Source organism: Mixophyes fleayi, chromosome 12 (assembly GCF_038048845.1).
Source record: "Mixophyes fleayi isolate aMixFle1 chromosome 12, aMixFle1.hap1, whole genome shotgun sequence".
Taxonomy (NCBI): domain Eukaryota; kingdom Metazoa; phylum Chordata; class Amphibia; order Anura; family Limnodynastidae; genus Mixophyes; species Mixophyes fleayi.
Window position 1 is genome coordinate 738951 of NC_134413.1, and position 6434 is coordinate 745384.

Below are 6434 nucleotides of genomic sequence, written 5' to 3' on the forward strand. Positions count from 1 at the left end.
GCAAGGAGCCTTCCAGAGCCGAGAGTGTCTGACTGCAGACAATATCTTGCACTAGGAAACCACCTGCAGACAACACTGTCTGCCACTTAGAATTGCTTATTTCCGTTGCCCTTAGATTTGACACAGTTCTGCTGTGTACATATAATGGCGCAATAAACAGACCTCAGTTTATGTTATGGTGGCCACAGACTTATATAAGGTCAGAATTTCATTTAGCTCTTGGTGACCTGGCTATAGGAGTTGGCTAAAATCAGGCTGTTTGGCCTTAGATCACATAGATGTGTGAATTTGGAAATAGACTGATCAGAGAGCACATTATGATTGCGTAGTTTGGACTAAGGGCAATGACCAGGTCTGTGGAAACCATCATGTGTCTATCTGTCCAAGTCCATGTGTCCCGGGTCTGACCAAGTCCATCTGTCCTGTGTGTGTCACCATATCTAACCAGTTTTACTTCTGTCATGTAAACATTAAAATATAATTGTGAACAAAATAAGATAACTTTTCATATTGGATCTGGATGTCCAGGGAAGAGGTGTAATGATGGAGGTCTATAGCAACACAACTAATGTAAAGCTGGCTGTACATGCAGACACTTGAACTCTGTTTTGGTTTGAAACAACCAAATTTACTGTATGTGGGGCACAAATCAATCAATTCCATATCTGCCCATGTTTTAGGCAGTAAAGGTGGTGGGCACAGTGTCCCCCCTCACTTAGAATTTGTCTAGACAATTTTTTTTTCTAATATACAAGTTATTTTGGAGCCCCCCCATCAACTGTACAGAAAGCAGGAACTTCAGCTAAGAAGAAAATGATCAGAAAAACAGCATATCCAGTTTGTCAGAGGAACAGACTAGGTGACGAAAGTGGAGGATGGGAGATATGTAGGGACCATGGATGGTTACATCTCATCTTAATGATCCTCTATCTCATTGTTTCTCAAATACGGCCATGCAGGTCCCCTCACACAATCACAAGTGAAATAATAACTACCAAGCTGAATTACCAGCTAATCCAGCGCCTGCCTGCGCGGCCTCTAAGTGGCTAGATTGTCAATTAGTTAATTTGTTTGTGTTTAAAAGTCCTCACCTATTTGCTCCATTTATAGAATCATAAAGGTTGGGGAAAAAAAAGTTTGTAGTATAAAATAATAATTTCTCATTATTAATCGTGACTTTATTTAGTAGGTTTTCTCACTGCAATGGATTTATAAGATCAATTGTAGTCCAAGTCCCCTATAGCGTAGGTTTATAGAGAGAAACACACTTGATACAATACACCCTTGGTACGATTCTGTAGCATAAAAAACTGGTCTGTTCCATGGGGTTTGGGAGCCAGGACCACGTTCTCCATAAGATGGACAGATGCAGCAGAATTATGTCGGACTGATGTGATTTTCAGAATAGGAGACAATTTGGAGTTCAGACCTCACATGTTCCAAGAAATGTGTGGGCAGGTTTAGGCCATAGAGGAGTCTCAGGAACTCACCGTTGGAGAAGGGTTATTGGACAGAAGGGTTAATGTGAGCAGAGGAAAGAATAATGACACAGAACACACAAGAAGCAGAAGTTCCTTCTGTGCTCTGGAATCATGTTTATGCCGATAAGAAGTTTAGAATAAAGCAGTTTCTGTGGCTCCGTCGCACTGTAATGTACATGACGATGGTAGAGAGCAAACTCACTGATACAGAGCAATTTGCATCCCGCAGTGTAAACGTCGGCCACGATTAGGAGAGACACATCTAATGCGCTTTATTTATTCTAATGCTTTAGCTAGGGACAGAAAAACATTTTCTTTACAGACATCCAATTAATTGGAACAAGATCAGTGTCGGCCCCAGCTTACAGAAATGAAAATCCAGAGAACACAAGAGGCGTTTACTACTTAACCACTTCTGTCCCACAGCCAAGACTTCATGAAAGCCTATTACGGCATTTTACAGAGAATCGCTGGGGTTATGGAGGCTGGGTAAAATGTGCAATATATGGCCCTGCACTTATGTCAAAGTGCAGGGCCAAAAGTGTGTGTGTGTGTGTGTGTGTGTGTGTGTGTGTGTGTTTAGACAGCTGCACTTCACTCACGTCAACCACATAAATCACACTAGTCCAGTGCTTCAGTGTAAATAGCCTCAGCTAGTTATATTCACTCTCATAAAAATAAACAAAGCATAAATAAAAGCCTTGCCGTCTAGCTTCTAACTAATACACAGGAACTAAAGTGAGGGACCTAGTGTCCCACATATACAAAACAACAGAACTTACAGATCATAAATCACAGTATATTTCAGAAAGCATCTGACCGCCTCCACAGGTATTGAGGCATGGAATGACCTGCCTAATAGCCTTTAAACAGAAACTCATCAGGTACAACTCCTGATTAACCAGCAAATTGCTAGCTCTCTGGACAACCCAATATGGGGCATATGAATGGAGTCCAGTCAAGAAAGGCATTGAACAAAAACATTATAACACAGCAATATTTTTTTAGATTAAAATACTCGTGGCTTTGGCAACAATGCCAAAGCCCCGAGTATTTTAATCTAAAAAACAACCAAAAAAAACAACTTTGAGAAAAAGGTTACTTTGTCCTTATCCAAAAACCTTCATAATTATGTCCTGTGCTAACACGATATGCTCTGTGTTGTAATCTAAGTGAATTAAGAGAACAATTACTCCACTCTGTATCATGGATTCGTTCAGCCTATTAAAAAGTTACACTACATTATTATGTGGCAAGTTTGGAGGTCTGTACACCTAAACCATGTTCATACTATGCTCCATGCTGACGTATCTCAAAGTATATCCCATATGTAACGAAGGTTTCATTTCCTACCACTGTAATATGTTTCAGATATGTAGTAACACGTAACGGATAAGCTGCAAGCCGTCGCCTTCGCTCATACGACTGGCACTATCCTTGTATCTCACAGCAGTGGTGCACTGTTCTGTCGATTACACACAGATGGTTTTCTGTATAGCACAGCCCTCTTATGGTTATATCCAGCAGATATAGTTCATTCAAATCAAAATCTTGTAGCAAAAAGGTTAAGTCTTCCTTACTTTTCCCAGACTATATTAAGCGGTACTACAATGTGTCTATGAATTTTACTGGAAAGATCTTGTCACAAGTCATCTTTCATTGAACACTGTGTACACCAAAGAATGATCTAAGCAGAATAGAGGTAATTACACTGTTCTCAGCCCCCATGCAGAGATACAAACGCTGGGCCATCTACCTCCTCAAACTTGCAGCCTTGTGGGATTGTTCATGCAGCTCCAGTGATCAGATTAATGTCTAAATGTGCAACGCACAAAGATGGTGGAGCTGGACCAAAACTAGACAAACGAAACCATGGGGCTGAATTACTTTCAACATCCCTGCGTTCCGTTAGTGCAGTTGGAGGACCAGCTACATGGGCCATTTGCAGTTATCTCCCAACCGAACGTTCCCGACGATGATCCTACGGATTTCCATTGGATACTTATTGGACATGGCTATCATTACGGTACAGGAAGTAGACGTGGCCATGAAAGGTGACAACAGTCAGACCTGTTACCTGGCTCCTGGGATTATTCAGCCCTGGTTTAAAGCACAGCAGTCACTTATACACTACAGATATCCCAAGAGTCAACACATAACTCAGCATATGTTAAGTTACACTGTATAGATTATTCTGTATCCACCAAATTACATGACAGCATGAAGACAGCTGTGAATATTCATGAGAATGAGTGTGACCCGCCCATGTACTGGCAGCGCATGCTCACTGTGAGAAACATCCTGTGACATCATCAAGCTCTCAGTACATTGGCACTGAGTGATCACATGAGTTCAGTGTCACAGGAGCTCCAGCCAACACCCACAGCTAGTTTAAGCATTAATGACAGGAACGGAGGGTTGCAGTTTAATAGTTGTTATTCTCAGTAACGGTATGTGTGGTAATCACTGTACATTGCAATTAGACTTTTATCCAGGTTGTAAAATCAATGTTATATTTCCCGTATCTGCATGACAGATATATACACACATACACACACACACACACACACACACACACACACACAGACAAACATTCTGTAAGTGTGTGAAATGGTTAACGTCGGCAGTAGTGCGCTGTGAGCTTTCCCCGGGCTGACGCAAGGATTCTGCAGGGTGCACAGACAATATTTCTCTGGGAACATTCTTACAAGTTTATCCAGAGACTGTGACGGCTCTGTGAAGACTGTAATTATATCTTTCATGTTGGTCAGCTCATTTTGTGCATGAATAGGTACTGTAATGCTTCTTACAGCTGCCTGATGCTTTATGCAGCCAAGACAGACACGGGGGAAGTACTGGGACAATCTCCGTTAGAAAATCCAGTGATGGTCTGCATTACAAGCACATGTAGGGTCTATAGTGACATCTTCATTACAGGGGGGTTCAAATCATGGAGCCCTCTGCCAACAGCACAATGTTCATATTTACTGACAAGAACAGGCTAGAATTACCCATGGGCAGCACGGTGACTCAGTGGTTAGCACTTCTGCCTCACAGCAGTGAGGTCAGGAGTTCGATCCCCCGCCATGGTCTTATCTGTGTGGAGTTTGTATGTTCTCCCCCTGTTTGCGTGGGTTTCCTCTGGGTGCTCCGGTTTCCTCCCACACTCCAAAAAATATACTAGTAGGTTAATTGACTGCTATTAAATTGTCCTTAGTCTCTCTCGGTCTGTGTGTGTATGTTAGCCGATTTAGACTGTAAGCTCCAATAGGGCAGGGACTGATGTGAATGAGTTCTCTGTACAGCGCTGCGGAATTAGTGGCGTTATATAAATAAATAGATGATGATGATGCACGTGTTCTCAGGGTAAATTGTGGACATTACTGCTTGTGAGACGACATTGATACAAATACCATTATTCTAGGCAGTGGCGATGTCAATATGACATGTCAATAGTGGCAGGTTGATCAGGAAGAGCTATAGAGAATGAAGAAAAAGAGCTCAGACATACCAGCGCCTTCAAAATAATTTCCGTTAACCTACAGTGAATAGAACACTGAGTGTGTGACTGGCCACAGTGCTTAGTGGCAACCTCCTCTTATCTGCAACTACTCTCACCGTCTGCAGTTGTTTCAACCTGCCTGAAGCAAGACTGATCCTCCTCTCTGCCTCATATACTTCAGAATCAAATTCAAAATTACTCACAATCACCTACAAACCCTCTTCAAACCCACCCTACTTCGATCAGTACATCCTCATACTTATCTATACTACTCACACTGGTACACCCTCACACCTATACTACTCCTACCTACCCTACTTACAATGGTACATCTCACACTTACCCTACTCTCACCTATACTACTTACTCCTATCTATACTACTAACACCAGTACATCCTCACACTTACTCTACTACCACCTATACTACTTACTCCTATCCATACTACTCACACTTACTCTACTAACACCTATACTACTCACACTGGTACACCCTCACACCTATACTACTCCTACCTACCCTACTTACAATGGTACATCTCACACTTACCCTACTCTCACCTATACTACTTACTCCTATCTATACTACTAACACCAGTACATTCTCACACTTACTCTACTACCACCTATACTACTTACTCCTATCCATACTACTCACACTTACTCTACTAACACCTATACTACTCACACTGGTACACCCTCACACCTATACTACTCCTACCTACCCTACTTACAATGGTACATCTCACACTTACCCTACTCTCACCTATACTACTTACTCCTATCTATACTACTCACACCAGTACATCCTCACACTTACTCTACTACCACCTATACTACTCACACTGGTACACCCTCACACCTATAATACTCCTACCTACCCTACTTACAATGGTACATCTCACACTTACTCTACTCCCACCTATACTACTCACTTAGGTACACCCTCCCACCCGGTGGTAGTCAGTTTAACGGTACTGACTACCCCGACAATGAAGAAAATTACATGAGTCCGATTGCATACTACAGTAACCGGATTAGGGTTAACCCTAACTCCTAACCCTAATACCCCTAAAATAATACTTACATGACATAAATGACAGCGGGGTCCATCCATCGCCGCTTTAAGACAAGTCACGGTTTCTGATGACGTCATTTAGTAGAGTCGGCAATAGAGCGAGTCGTCCCATCAAGTCATCTGCATCGTGGCAAGTAGTTTTTTTGGAAGGTCACTATAGTATGCAATCGAACGCCTCATGTAGTTTTTTTGGCCGTCGGGGTAGTTGGTACAGTTAATAGATACTACACCCCTCCCACCTACCTATAATACTCACACCTACCCTACTCCCACCTATACCATTCCTACCTACCCTACTCACAACAGTACATCCGCACTTACCCTACTCTCACCTATACCACTCACATTGGTACACCCTCCCACCTACCTACTCCA